We start from the raw sequence: 16,054 nt of genomic DNA, 5'->3' as shown, positions 1-16,054 counted from the left end.
CGTTTCTAAATCCATCAATAACAATGCAATCCAATTTTGAAAAAAAAAGAAATTATTAGTCAATGTCTGTGTATTAATCATTCAAAAACAATAAAAATAAAATTGAGGGCAGAACACTGGTTGCCTCGAAGTGTTGAATAAGCAAACTCCTCTGGGAGATTTATCATCAGGATTTATAATTATCTTTCCTGATGAAATTGAGCTTCGTCTGTTAGAATTAAATTGAAGATCACCTTTCCTGAGTCCTGCAACCACGAAAATATGTTCCGGAAAATGTGTTCTAGACAAGGAACTATATAATTCCTTTTCTAAATATTAAAAAATATCACATATAATATTTTTTGCGTTTCTTTTCAGTAAAATTTTATATGTGATCCTTGTAAATACAATGATTGTACAGATATTACTAATTTATCTGACTTGATTTCAGCCTGGGAATTTACAATAAATGAATAAGTACCTTAAGTCAAACAGTCAATATATTGAATGGAAAAAAGCTACCTATAAGCAAGTGCTAAGGACTAAAGGCAGGTTGCACCACTAGAAATCATACTAAATAGAATTTTAACATTTCAATGTTCAAAAATATTCTCTTCTTTTAATGTACAGTGTCATCCTATTTACAAAACCACATACATGGTCAAAATTCTTCAATTGCAAGCAATAGAAACCAAAGTATAGATAAGCGGGGGAAAATGTATTTTCCTGTTTACCAACTTGGTAAGTCCAAGGGGAATAAATTTGAATTTAGAGACACTGGGGTCTAGGAGTTCAGATCCTGATGTTTTCAGCTCTCTCTGGGCATCACTGAGCTCTGCTCCTATGTTCTTGTTTCTATTCTTGAGGCTTTCTTCATAATGGCCTAGGGAGGCTCCAAGCTCATATGTTCATTGATTTCAAGAAAGATATAAAGAAGCACCCTCCTGTAGAATTTGTCAAAATCTCAAGAGTTACCTGTTTGGCCCTCTTTGGTCATATGCCTACCCATGAGGCTAATAACTGTAGTCTGAAAGATGAGAAAGCATAATGGATGAAATCCGGATCAAAGGTCATGCTTTTTTGCCAGAGGGCAGAAAAGGCACTGTGATTGACAGTCCCACCTGGGTCACATGGGATAAGGAATGGGCAGTTGTCCAGTTGAAAGGGGGTGCTAGACAGAAAATCATAATAGATGTTGATTACATCCCATCATCACCTTTATGAAAAGCTATATAACGTTTACAACTTTGTCTTCTATTGACATTCTCATTCTAAGCAATGTGCCATTGGAAGGAGTCACCTCTTGTTCAGGTGACTGGAGTTAGGCTTGAGTGAGACTTACTTGTACCTGGGGTGGACTATGGAATGACTGGAGGGGGGGTATTCCTTGGAAAGAGCACCCAGAACCTCAGCAGGGGCTCTCTTTTGCACAGCAGTGCTGCTCAGCTATAAAATCTCTTCCTTCCATTTCTTTAGAATTCTGTTTTTAGTGAATATGAATGTGGGGAATAGATTTTACCATCATCTCTTCCACTCACTCTCCTATCAAGGATTTTAAATCACCCTTCATAAGAGTTAAAATTTTTAAAAGAACAACAGCTTGAAACATGATAGTCAAAAGTTCAGGGATGTTTGGCTTAAGGCTGTATTTTCCCATTTTCTTCTTATCTCTCTGGACCGCTTCTATAGCTCTTCAATTTTCCAACAAATAAGAATGCTAATATGCGTCAAACAATAGAAAAGGCGGTCTGGTTGGCTACAAGGGCACCGGGATATGAGTCAGAGGATCTGGATTTCCATCCTGTTGCCATTTATTAGGAGCAAAACTTTAGTCCATTTTTATAAGCTCTGTGAGTGTGATTTCCATGGGTCAAATTAAGGGCATCATTTATTTCATCAGTGTTTCTTTCTTGAGCGTGTCTGTATTCCACGTTGTAGAGGTGGAATACAGCCATGGAAAACAAAGGAAAACAAAAACAGAAGAGGCCTCTGCTTTGAGGGAAGCTTCATTCTAGTGTGAAGGAGACCGGCACTGAATGGTTACATAAATAACAAATAAGGTAATTTAAGTAGTGCTAAGTGCTCTGAAGAAAATGAAGCACAGTGATGAGACAGCAAATGGTAGGTGAGGGAGTGAGTGGTAAGGACTATTTAACGGGGATGATGACAGAAGATCTCTTTAAAGGGACATAAAATATGAGCTGAGACTTCAATGATGAAAGTAAGTTAGTCACATGAATATTTAGGAAGAATGTATTCTGGAGGAAAAGAAAGCACCAAAGTGCTAAATTGGGAATAAGGTGGGATTATTTAAAGACTAGTAAATATTTAATTTCACTGCTATGTGGGATATAAAAATGAAAGTAACAAAGAAACAAGACAAACAAAAAAAGAAACAAAAACTCATAGACACAGACAATAGTTTAGTGGTTACCAGGGGGTAAGGGGTAAGGGGGTTGGGAGATGAGGGTAAAGGGGATCAAATATGTGGTCATGGAAGGAGAACTGACACTGGGAGGTGAACACACAATGTGATACATAGATGATGTATTACAGAATTGTACACCTGAAACCAATGTAGTTTTACTAACCACTGTCACCCCAATAAACTTTAATAATAAAAAAAAGACTAGTAAGAAGGCCTGTGTGTCTGATCCTTAGTGAGGAAAGAGAAGAGAGGGAGAACGGAGTTCTGAGAAACTGACTGAGGCCACCATTGCATGGTTTTAGGCATGTGAATGACATGATCCAATTTTTGCTTTTAAAACACGTTTTGAAATGGCTTGTCTAGGGGTAAAAATGGAAGTGATGACTTCAGCTAATGTTGTAATAATCAAGGCAAGATGTATAGGTGGCTTGAAAGAGACTATTTGGAATGAAGGTAGTGGTAGGTTGTTTGTAGATTTTATTTAGGAGGCATCATGAGAGGACTTACAGATAGACTGAATGTGAGGAGAGAGGAAAGAGATTAGCCTGATTTCCAGGGTTTTTCTCCTGAGCACCCGACAATGTGATGGTTAGGTTAAATGATACAGGGAAGCCTGGGAGATAAAGTTTGGCCTTCTAGATTTATAAAGTGCTGTGATCCTATGATTGATTTGAACTTAAGATGAGTTCCGGGAAAGTGAGAGCAGGATCACCTATGCTATCTCTTCCAAGTCACTCAGGAAACAGTGAGGTGCAAAAGATATTCAGGAGTCCAGTACTTCTCAACACTCTGAGTCCAATAGTATTGTAGATGCTTTTTTTTTGACACATTATAACAAATATGGAAATGTCAGATACGCTGTTTGGCTTACCGCCAGATTTTTTTTTACCCCCTTCTATGACTTCCCAAATTTGTAGGCAGACATGAATTTGGCAGTTGCTATAGAAATAGAAAAATTATGACATGCCGAACTACTCTATGACTAGATTTATCTTTGAAACGTTATTTTCTCTACATTCTTGCCTCCTAATTAATTATAACTTTGAACATTTGGGTAGACGATAAATTGACAGAAGGCTTTGCCCCCTCTGGCTGAAGTGATCATAATATAGTGAGTAGTTCTTCAAATTGTGTGACCCCAGACTGTGATAAGTGGAACTGTGCTTTTCATAGCAGAAAAGTAGAAAGCGCTACTTCAAGATACCTTGGCAGTGTTTGACACCGTAGCAATTGCATGATGCCAATGAAGATAACTAATAACAAGGATTTCTGTTGCACAGAAAACATAAAAATAGCTTTAAAAAATTATTAGCCGTCAGTGTTCAAGCTTACAATCGACAACTCAAACAGTGTTGATTTGCTTGACATTAGCGATTAAGTCCTGGTGACCAGAAAATTCAGGGTGGGTAAGAAACGGGGAGAAGGGTCTTCTGAATTATGAAAATATTTAGGTATATGTATCATTACATACCTCTCCTTTTCCATATCTGTCAGCATGTAAGCTCCAGCAGGGAACACATGAAGGTGAGTGTTGTGAGATGATCAGCAAAGAGAAAGATGCCCACTTCCCCGCCACACACACACCTAACTTCTCCCCCTATTGCAATTTATTCTGTAGGACAAAACAGGGTGAAGGTTTTCAAGGCCTATGAAAAATGCCTTGGCAGTGAGGTGGTCTCTTCAATTGGATTGTTAAAAAAAATGGCTACAGTAACACCAGATGAAGCCAGCGACGCTGGTCACAGCCCATCTATGCTGGGTGTTACCTGTTTGTAAATGTGTCCGTCTAAGGAGCAGAAGGTCATATCACTGATTTCATCTCCATGTCCTTGCTTGCGTTCAAGTAAGACACAGTTCCATGGGTTCATAGGCATTTTAAATTTACTTCTTGAAATAGCTCTTTACGTCCTTTGCCCTGTTTTCTGTCATTTTTAAATCATTTGTCTAATATAAGTTATAAATATCTTTCCTGGTTTTGTGTGTGTCATGTAATTTTATGGTGACTTTTTATATAGATGTTTTTAGAGTGTCCAAAGTCAAAGCATTCAATCTTTCTCTTTCGTGATTTCAAGCTTTGGCATCACAATTAGGAAGTCTAGCCCTCACCCAAGATTGGCCACCTGATTTCTGTCTAGGCCAGTGTTTGCGTTCTACAAAAATTGTTATTTCATGATTCTATGATTGATTGTAATACAAGGCAAGAGATACAAATTCAAGTTGATGTATTTTTTTTAATGAATAACTTTATTGTAGCAGGGGCACTATCTCCCAAGGCCTGACACTGACTGTGTGCAGCACATAGTAGGTTCTTAATAATTACTGAGCAAATGAATGAATAAACTTCATCTAGACCCTAATGGCTTCCTGTGGTAGATGTGAGTCAGAAACTTGAAGGTTTATAATAATTTGATAACTGGCTGATAAGAGGGCTGAATTCAGGGCTCTATAGTACTTAGTAAGGAAAAAGGAATTCTTTTTATGTGAGCTATACAAACTTTATGGATTTTGAAGGTATTTAAAACACACACACACACACACACACACACACACACACACACACACACACACACACACACACACCATTAAATTATTTTAACCAAACAGAGACAGTATAGAAATGTGAAAAGCTTTTGAGTGAGACAGATTCAGGTTTGCATTCTAATCTTTTAAATACTTGTTTTGTTTTTTTCACATTTTTTTTTGTTTCAGGTGTACAATGCAATGTAATAGTTAGCAGATATTTACACCCCTCACAAAGTGATAACCGCCCTCCTCCAATCTACTACCCCTCTGACATCGTATGTAGCTGGTACAATTCCACTGACTCTATTCCCTACGCTGTACTCCACATCCCGTGACTGTATATATTAAATCATAGTTGGCATTCATTATTATTCAGCTTCAGGTGTACGGCACAGTGGTCAGGCATCTTACCATTTGCAACGATATAAATCCTCGTTTTTTAAATCTGGATTTTGTTACTGATTTTCTAGACTCAGTTTTTCCCTCTTTAAGGTGGGAATAACAGTGCTTACTTTCCAGAAACATTATAGGAATTGCAGTGTCAGCATACACAAAGCATCTAACACAATGCCTATTAGAATGAATGTATTAATCCTAGCTGCCGTTTTTACCTCGAAGCATCTTTCTCACGTTCTCAGAATTTGAGAGATCTTTCAGTAGATGTTAGAAGCCTTTTAATGCTTGTGTTTCTTATGAAAACTTTGATACGTGGGTAATTTTTTACTATCAGAGTGTTTACTACTCTTTCATTTATCATCGTGGACCGAGTGTAAAGAGTCAGGTTGAATTAAATGCACAGGCTGCAAAATTTGAGTTATTTGGAATTAAATATATCGTTTTCCAAAAGACCACACAGTTAATGTAGTGGTGACGAACCCTGTACCATGCCACATGACTATAGATACATATGTCTCATTCTCCAATTAAATAAATGCCTATCTTTATCCAATAGAACGTTCAGCAATGTTTAAATCTAGCTTTTGAATTGCCCTGTTAATGAGTCATTTATATGTTCACATGTTCTCATAAACTAAACTCAGATGTTCACATGATATTCTGTTGCCCAGGGAAAATGCTGACTGAATTGCTTAATGATCCGAAGTATAACAAAAATCTTAAGAAACTACTCATTTGTCTACTTGGTGGCAGTGATATAGTCACTGTTGAGAGCATGTGCCAGAGAAATAAATTGTGCACTAAAGCTATTTCTCTTGTTCCACTCCATGGACTGAGGACCCGTTTATATTATCCTATAAAAAGCATACTGTGACTGGGAACAAACAGTATTCTTATATTCTTTCCCGAAAAGGCTCAGCATGATCCTTTTTACGTAAAATAGAATTCTCTCTAGCAAACTAATGAAATACAGTGAAAAGAAAATATCATCAGGAGTAAAAAAGAATAATAAAAATAATAAATTGCTGACAGTTTTTGTCACTCTTACTGCTTGCTGGAGATATCAAATGTTAAACTTTTAAAAGGAAACTTGGTAAGATTAAATGCTACCAGAAATAATAACTTAGACAAACCAAGCTGGGCTTCTGCACATCTTAACAAAAACACCCATTTCCGAGCAAAATGTAGAGCCAGTCTAGTTTTCATCTGCTGAATTCCACTTTCTTTTCAACACTGTGTCATTTTCTTAGGGATGCTTAGAACTCGCTTCTCTACGGCCACCTTGCTTAAAAGTGCTAATTTGTTCTATTACATTAAAATTAACTTTTCCACTGAGAACTGCATGACATTGCCTTACTTTGTTATTGAAATACACAAATTAACACCTTATCTTATGTAAGACTACAATCCCAAATGACTAGGATGCCTATATTGAAAAAAAAATCATAAACATTTTTCATTATGCTTTATTTTCTTTGGAATAAAAATGATACAAAATAACTGAGGAGGATTCTAAAAATGGACTTAATTTTATCTGAAACATTTATTCATTAGTAATGAGCATTATTTTGTTTTTCTGACTACCCTGACGGAGTTTATATCATGTGTTAAATAATAAATGGAAGAAAAAAAAAGATTGACAAATGTCATGCAGTTATTATGTAACAGGATAATTAACTCTTTCATTAGAAAAACAAAATAATGTAATTTTTTACATTCAAATAATCTGTTTAATTGGGGATGACTTTTAGGTCTCAAGCTAAAGTATTCAGTTTTTGCAACTGAATTATCTGCTGGTCATACGCATGCGTAACTGAAAGAACACTAACAGAATTGTGTGTTAGTATGGGTTAATAGTATTCATAGCACGAGACCACATTTAATTTAGGACTAAAGTTCATGTATAGATTTTCTAAAAGGTGAGTTTGACCTTTTATTTTTGTCTTCATTGCCTACCACATATAATACAGTGTCTTCCATATAATAGGACAATCATTTGGTGAATGAATGAATGAATGAATGAGGAAACACAGTGGACCTCAGCTGCTTTAACAGTTCTTAGTCCAAACTAAGCATTGGGCCCAGTTTGTTTTTCTGTCCTTTATCATTTGATAAGCATCCGTTTGCCAGTGTAGACTACCAAGGTCAAGTGCCAGGAGGTAATTTCATATACTTCCATTCACAAAAATGATCATAGAAACTATTTCTTTAAAAATTACTATATTGTAATTTTATCTAAAATGACTATATGTAATATTGTTAAATGTTCATCCTGTTCTTTCTTGAGCCTGATCATTCACATCTAAAACCAAACTTTTAAAATATGCACAATCTTTGCTTCAACAATACAGTGGGGATTGAGCTGTAATTAAATACATTTTCTTTCTCATTTGGAAAATGTCCATACCATGAACAGGCAAGAATTATTAAATTGAGATAGAAACGTGCTTGTCTAGATGAGTGTATGGATTTGGGCAGACATTGCCATAAAGAATTACTTTGAAACAAGGATTTTCAATAAATTTATTCAACTGCACTGAAACCGAATTTTCACTTCCTTTGTGTCTTTGTTTACTATGAGCCGGGTAAGAATTATGAGCCATCCTTGGTCCCCACGTAGAGTAGTGGAAGCAAGTGGAAGGCTGCTGCTGATGCTCCTGGCTCGGCCACAGGTTTGTGAGATTTTCTAGTTTCCAAATAAAGACAGTGCTTTGTGGTCTCATCATCTGAGTGCTATGAGAGTCCGGCAGCTTCAGGCAATAGCTGTTTTTGTAGATCCTCTGGTCTCAGCTGCCTTCCCCACTTCTCTCTTCCCGTGGTATGTCTTGCATCTGTAGGTTTGGACATGAAGCAGCAGCTGCTCAGCTGAGCAGGTCTCGTTCTTGAGAACCCTGGTAGCAGCACCCGTCCCTGTTGCAACTGTACCTGTTTAGAATCTGATACGTGACCATTCACTCTCCCCAGATGGGCACCTTTTCCCATCTTTTACATATCCACTGAGAGGTCAGCTGACAATGTTGAAAAACAGGTGTAAACTTTTAAATAGCAATTTTGCTTTCAAATGCAGACATGATTTACAAACAAAGAAATAAAGAAAATGTCATCAGGTACGTGGCCACTTCTCCATGCCTCTCCAGCAGGCCTGGTCCAAGGCCTTGATACCCCACAGGCATAGAAAAGACTTGTCCGAATCCGGAGGCCCAGCAGCAGCCCCAGGCCCACCTCTGTGGAGGTTTGTTTCTTTCCTCCCAGGGGTAACCTGACTTAGGACAGTCCAGAAACACAGATGAACTTCTCGATGTTTGCAGTAGGGAGTTTGAATACAGGAGCTGAAGGCAGTGTTCAGATGTGATATTGTTACATAACAAGAAATATATATGTATATAATATATAATATAAATATAAATATAATAATATAATAAATATATAAATATAATAAATATATATAATATATACTATATATAAATATATATAAATAAATATAATAAATATATAAATATAATAAATAATAAATATAATATATAAATATAAATATATATTATATATATATTTGCCCGTAGTGCCTGGCACAGAGCTCTTTAATCTCTTGTCATTTCCTGTGTGATAAGGGTGACAGGAACATATTCATAACAAGCCCGTTTCAACCAGACCTGAGTTTATATTTAACGACATGACTGGTGGCTAGATGCTCCTGATCGCTTCAGGATGGGGGCTGGTTCCCAGGGGAACCAACCGTGTGATCGTAGGGTTGGAACTTGCAGTCCCAACGATTGAGTGAATCGCCAACGGCTAACGATTTCATCAATCAACCTCCATAAAGAGGCCTTCATAACAACCCCAATGAGGGGCTTTGAAGAGCGTCTGGGTTGGTGAATGCATTCATGTGTCAGGAGGGTAACACACTCACCGCCAAGGGAACAGCAGCCCCAGGGGACCCCACTGAATGTCACCTTCTTTACCTGGCGATTCCTTTGTATTCTTTGTCACATTCTTTGTAGTAAACCAGGAACAGTAACTGAAGTGTTTCCCTGAGTTCTGTGCGCCGTTATAGCAAAGTATATATCTGAGGAGGGGGTCATAGGAATCGCTCATTTGTAGCCAAAACAGACAGAAGTGTGGGTAACTCGGGGACCTGCCACCTGTGGCAGGCATCCAAAGTGGGGGCAGTCTTGTGGGACTGAGTCCTTACTCTGTGGGGTCTGTGCTAACTCCAGGCAGTTAGTGTCACAATTGAATTAAATTGTAGGATGCCCAGCAGGTGTCCGCAGAAAATTGGAGAATTGTTTGGTGTGGAAAACGCACACATTTGGTACCATAATTGCTGTGAGTAGAGAAATTGTTTTCCTTGACCAGGCAACCTGAACTAGTGTACATTTTTGAAGTGCAGTCGTCTAAAACACAGACCCCGTAGCCTGAGTTTGTACTCTGGCCCTGCCACTTGCTGGCTGTGTGAATTTTTTTCAAGCAATTTAATCTCTCTGAGCCTTCTTGTCCACAACTACAAAACAGAAATATTAATAGCACCAGGTTCATTGAGTTTGAGGAGGATTATGTGATTTAATATTTGCAAATAACTGAGAAATTTCTTGGCCCATAGTGAGAAGTTCGGGCCAATACATTAAATGAATGAACAAAATAGAGTAGAAAGAATCTGATGTTTCCTGTCCTGCTTTGTCCTCTGTGTTCCATGTCTTTTTGCCTCATGGAGAATTCATTTCGTATTTCTATGTATACTTTTTATCATTAACCCTTGTTCAGCTAATATCTTTATGTTATACTTCCCTTTGTTTATCATTGAGAGCTAAACAATAGAAGAAAAAAACCCCAAAATTTTCTATTCAAATATTTGTACTCAAGGATACAATAGAAAATGTTTATTCATTGAGTTAAAAATACCACTGTGTATATATTCTTCATGATTTTTATTTTCCATGAGAAATACAAAGAGTACCCACATGCTATGAGAAAAGAGTCAACATGTGTTTCTTCTCTACTATTGAAAAATAGCTCAGTAATATGTCACTTACCTAAAAACAATTGAGGTTAGACAATTAAGTTCCTGAACTCACCCTAGAAAAAGTGCTACAGACCTCACTGCTGAATATCACTATGGTCACCTTCGAAGTACTCCCCTTGGGAAGTTGTGCATCAGTGCCAACACCTAGCCCACCCTTCAAAGCAATTTTGGAACTCTTTTTTCTGTAATGGCCATCAGAGCTGTTGTTATATTACCCTAGATGTCCTGAATGTCATCAAAATGTCTTCCTTTCAACATTTCCTTTATCTTCGGGTAAAGAAAGAAGTCATTGGGGGCCAGATCAGGTGAGTAGGGAGGGTGTTCCAATACAGTTATTTGTTTACTGGCTAAAAACTCCCTCACAGACAGTGCCGTGTGAGCTGGTGCATTGTCGTGATGCAAGAGCCATGAATTGTTGGTGAAAAGTTCAGGTCGTCTAACTTTTTCATGCAGCCTTTTCAGCACTTCCAAATAGTGAACTTGGTTAACTGTTTGTCCAGTTGGTACAAATTCATAATGAACAATCCCTCTGATATCAGAAAATGTTAGCAACATCGTTGCAACAAGTTCTCAATCTTAGTAATTGTCAGACCTCGTATATTGCACATGCATCAGTGATTTTTAACCAGGAGCAATTTTGTGTACCTCCCTTCACCCAAAAGGGACATTTGGCAACGTCTGGAGACATTTTTTGGTTGGCATAACCAGGGGGAAGGTGCTGCTGGCCTCTAGTGGGTAGAGGCTGGGGAAGCTGCTAAACATCCTGTAATACCCAGGACAGTTCCCCATGACTAAGAATTATCCATCCAAAAATGTCAATAGTACCAAGGTAGAGAAACTCTGATTTACATATAGGGTCTGCATAATTTATGTTTACGTCCTATGAGTTCTTTAGACTTAACCAGTTTTGATGGCTGTATTTTAAAAGTGTTCTACAAGGAACACATATTGAACTGAAACAACTGAATTGTGTTCATAATAATTTTGACTGTCAAATGCTAAAGGCCCCAGGCTCGCGTCAGTGTTACCATTTGTCTAGTTGTACAGGTCTTCTATCTTTTTTCTTTCCTTAAATGCAAGTTAATATCTTGAGTTTGAGATTCGTAGCTGCTATGTGCTGTGTAGATTCAAGTCGATTTGCATCACACGGACACATGTCGGGATGGCTGGAGTACCTTGCTTGACTTGCTAGTGTTGTACATTCTATTTGAAATGTCAGGAAGATAAATCCTATCACAAGACAAACATCCAAAGCCTTTTAGTATATGAGCTGCCGAAGCGAGCACCATCCAAAGCCTTTTTATTGACTCCACACTAATCATGTATTACAACATTTGAGCTGTGGTGATGTAGATGGATGGATACAAAGGACACTGGAAATGCACCCACGTGGTCAGCGGTCATCTATAAAATCTTTGTGGATGTTTTCTTCTGGAGTCAGCCTTGAGACAGGGCAGTCTGCTTCCATGGTGTCCCACGGTGTTATTACTTTCCTAAAATTATCCTGAGACTCAGTAACCCTTTGAGTCCCTGTCTTCTATATTATAAGCTGAGTATTGAAGAGATGGAGACAGTGTGCGGTGTTGGGAAGACGGGTGTTCTGGTGCCAGGAACACAAGGCATAGAAATTTCATCCATGGTGGTAACATTTGGGAGATTGATAATCCTTAATCAAATGGAATCTGAGTATTTCATAGATGAGGACAAGGAGGTCAATCTACTCTTTATTTCAGTCAAAATTTCATAGTGCATTCCTTGTTTTATCTTAAAATATTTTTCTGAATTAGGGAAACCCGTCAAAGACTTTAAGCCAGGGGTGGCAAGGAGTGGGGAATGAGTAACAAGACCAGATTTCCATTTTTCCAAGATCATCGTGACAACAACATAAGGAAAAATTGGAGAGAAACAGGATTGGAGGCAGGGAGATCTATTACAAACTCATTAGAGCAATCCAGGTAACAAGTGATGGAGGCCCAAACTGAAGTGGTTTCAGTTTGAATGGAAAAGAGGAAATGGATTGGAAATTTTAGATACAATAGAATTTATAGGGCTTGGCCATAACTCAAATTGTATAAATAAGGCAGAGAACAGGGCTGGGATGGAATATGAGGAGATGTCTAAGGTACCTCCAGGAGGCTGAGATTAGCTAAAGAGGTCGATAATAATACCACTCATTAAACAGTAGAAATCAGGGTCAGCCTAAGGACGTCGTGGAAAATGACAAGTGGAATGGAGGTATTGATTTAGAGGTGACTGTAGAACCCCCCAGCAGAGATAATAAAGAAATAAATTCAATAAACAACTTTGCTGCTTAGCAGAAATGTCTGAGGTAGATATATATATTTTGAAGTCATCAGGATAGAGTGGTAAATAGTCAAAAGACATTGACTTGTCAGAGTCTCAAACTTGACTACAGCTCTGCATAAGACAGATGCTGTTGTTACTTTTACAGGAACACTAGAAAACATAAATCTATGCACAAACTGCATTTCCCCTTCAGATTCTGGATATATTTGAAATGAGCTTATCGCTTTATAGTTTTAAGTCTAAGAATATCTATTTTACATTCAATGAATGTGTCACATTTTATCTTATTTCATAAATGTTTCATTGTAATACATTTAAGAACACTATTAAAAGACACTTTTAATTAAAAAGACAGGTCAACTTCAAGAGCATAGACAGAAACATGCTTGATTTTTCCTTATGATCTACAGACAATACATTCGAATATAATAAATTCATACACCTTTTCAAACGTAGGACCTGACATAGAAGTAGCTATCAAGTTATAAATGACAATCATCAGATGAAATAATTTAGATGAAGCTTGTCTCTCTGGAAGAGATGGGGCCTGGGCAAGTGGTCAGGAAGGAAACACACGGTCCTTTTAACTTTGTATGAAAAAAATGTTCAGTTCCCTGTTGCCAGACAGAGTTCTGTTTTGCCATATAAATCTTCTAGTTCAAATTACTGACCAAATGCTTTACTGAAACTCTGCTTCTGGCCTTTGTTTTGGAATCTGTTACTTCTGTTGTCACCTCCTGATCGCTGTCCTCTGAAGTTTCTATTTCCTTCCCACTGTGCCCTGAAGCTTCTGTTTCCTTCCCGCTTGCCCCTAACACCTCAATTGGTATCCTTGCTGTGGTCCTTCCAGCTCTGGTTGCTCCGTGGCCAGAGAGAGCTGCTAGTGCCGTGAATCATGCCATTTTTTCCTGCATTCCTGTTACTGCTGCAGTAGGGACATCAAAGCAAACACCCTGCTTTCCTTTGAGAAAGACCATTCCCTTCACGTTGGAATCGATATCCTCACCCAGTTACTCCTTAAGTTTTTTCCAAGCATAACTAATGTTGGGCATTTCAGTTGAACGCCGCCAAGATCATGGTCCCAAAGCCAGCATCTGAGTTGATCAAGGAACGCTGGTCCACTGATGTGGCCCCTGAAATACAGGCCAGTGCTGCCACCCGGGTTTCCACAGCCCCCTCTCCTCTATCAGTTTCTCAGCTGAATGTTTCAAGTGATGAATGGCAGTGGGAGGCACAGAATCCAAAAGCCCGATGGCATCTCTGCTGGACGCTGTTATTATCTCTGTTTCAGAAGGAATGCCTGTTCGTTTAAATTTAATTCCCACCTTTTGTTCCACTTGTGTTGATACTCTTCCTTGTGCTGATAAAAGCAGATGCAGCTCTACCCTGTCCGTGCAGCTCTACCCGTTCACCCAGAAGGATGAATGTAGCACTGCACGTCCTTTGGAGGAGAACTTGGTCTAACCAGGTCCACCTCAGGGATGTCTAACCCAGGTGCAGCAACATTGGTTGCCACCGAAACTCCAAAATCACCATTTCTGAAGCCTTTCAGGGTGATTTCTTCCCGTTGCTTCTGTGGAATGTCTCCATGCCATGACTGGGCATCCTGCTGTATGGACACATTCTGAGACAAGTCCTGGGCTTCTTTCTTGGTTTCACAGAAGATGATAGTGCGCCCTTGAAAACCACTGTACGCTCGGATCACATCCCCAATAACTGCTGCTCTTTGAGTCCAGTGGCACTTGATAGCCAGATGCTCCAAAGTGATTGCCATTTTCTGAGTCTTTTTCCCAATTCGGTCCCCCTGTTCACATGTAGCTTTCATGTATTTCTTGGCAACATTATAAACCTAATGGGAGCAAGTTGCAGAAAAAAAGCAGTGTTTGGAGATTATCTTCTGAATCTTTCTTGTGTGCCACACTTAAATCTCTTCCACTTGATCATCAAAGCCCATATCCAACATCTGGGCAACTTCATCCAAGACAATATGCTTAAGTTTGGAGAGAGCTAGTTTGCCATTCCGCAGGTGGTCTTTGGTACGACCTAGTATCCCAACCAGGATATCAATCCCATCCCACATGTGTTCAACTTGACCTCCATAGGGAGTTCCACCATAAAAACAAGCTACTGCCAACTTTTTTGTGATATCGCTGAAGTCTCTGCTTACTTGATTTGCCAACTCCCTTGTGGGCACAAGAACCAGTACCTGAGGGGCACGGCCGCCCCTCTGGTCCTGCAGTTCTCCCAGAAGTTTCTCCATCAAAGGGATGGCAAAGGAGGATGTCTTCCCAGTTCCTGCCCACGCCTGTGCAATTAAATCCCTTCCACTATAGACATGGTGAAATGTCTTTGCTTGTATAGGAGACAGGAAGATCACTCCACAGGCTTTGAGAACTTTAATAGTCTCTTCAGATATGGGGAAATTAGAGAAACCTCCTTCTTTCTGTTCCCCAGGTATTTCCTGCTCTAACTCACTCTTACTTTCTTCACTGGCAGCTTCCTTGGAGTTGGAGTCGGGTCCAGAATGAGAGAACCCCTTCTTCAGTTTGGGGCTTTTCTCTCCAATTTGTCCATTCATTTCCTTTTCTTGCTTCATCTTCTTGGTCTTAAGTGCACCTAATTCTTTATCAGAAGGCTCTTCATTTTTTATTGCTTTTTTAGTTTTAGAAGTAACAACTTTCCTTTCAGTGAGCTCCTTTGGTTTTTTTCACACTTTTGGTTTCAGGAGAAATAATGTCATCTTGAGATGGCTCCGCTTTCTTTTTTGCCTTTTTGGATTTAGGAGAATTCATGTCAACTTCAGAAGGCTCTGCTTTCTTTTTAACTTTTTTAGCTTTGGGGAAAACAACGTCTTCTTTTTCTTCTGCTGCCTCTTCAGATGTTGTCTTCTCTTTTCTACCTTTCTTCTCATTTTGCTTTCAAAGTATCTCCATTTTTCCCATGGCCGTGTCTGATTCCAAATCTGCGTCACTAAGGAGTTTCCCTGGCATCACTCAGCACAGGCTATGTAAAGCGGTCCACCACGTAGAGAGAAACAGAACTGTACTACATTCTTATTATTTGTGTTTGTAGTTTATCATTAATATAGTTCATTTTATTATAGCAATGTTCAAATTTTTAGAAAAGAAAACAAATCACTGGACAGATTAGATGTCATGTTGTTTGTTCAAGAATATTCTGAGACAATCTTGGAAACGGCGGGGGAAGGGGGTTGGGCAGAATGTACAAAGTCGGTCTTCAGTCTGACTCTGATCTACCAGGAAAGAAGAACATCAACCAGTGTAAAACTTTCTGCATCTGCATGAATAGAAATCAATGGAATTGATTTTTGAGGGACTTGTTCCTTTGCTGCCATTTCAAAACTCAATACCATGCAATGTTCTAGAATAAGGTCATTAAAAAGA

At 38.7% G+C, this 16,054-nt stretch overlaps 1 pseudogene; it reads right to left on the bottom strand.

The window, feature by feature from the left end:
* Positions 1-13,313: 13,313 nt before the first annotated feature.
* Positions 13,314-15,640, bottom strand: LOC117035300 (nucleolar RNA helicase 2-like; annotated as a pseudogene).
* Between the last annotated feature and the right edge of the window lie 414 nt (positions 15,641-16,054).

The sequence above is a fragment of the Rhinolophus ferrumequinum genome, chromosome 15 (genome assembly GCF_004115265.2).
Source record: "Rhinolophus ferrumequinum isolate MPI-CBG mRhiFer1 chromosome 15, mRhiFer1_v1.p, whole genome shotgun sequence".
NCBI lineage: Eukaryota > Metazoa > Chordata > Mammalia > Chiroptera > Rhinolophidae > Rhinolophus > Rhinolophus ferrumequinum.
Note: the sequence above shows the minus strand (reverse complement) of the source record. Positions and strands in the feature narration are given on the sequence as shown.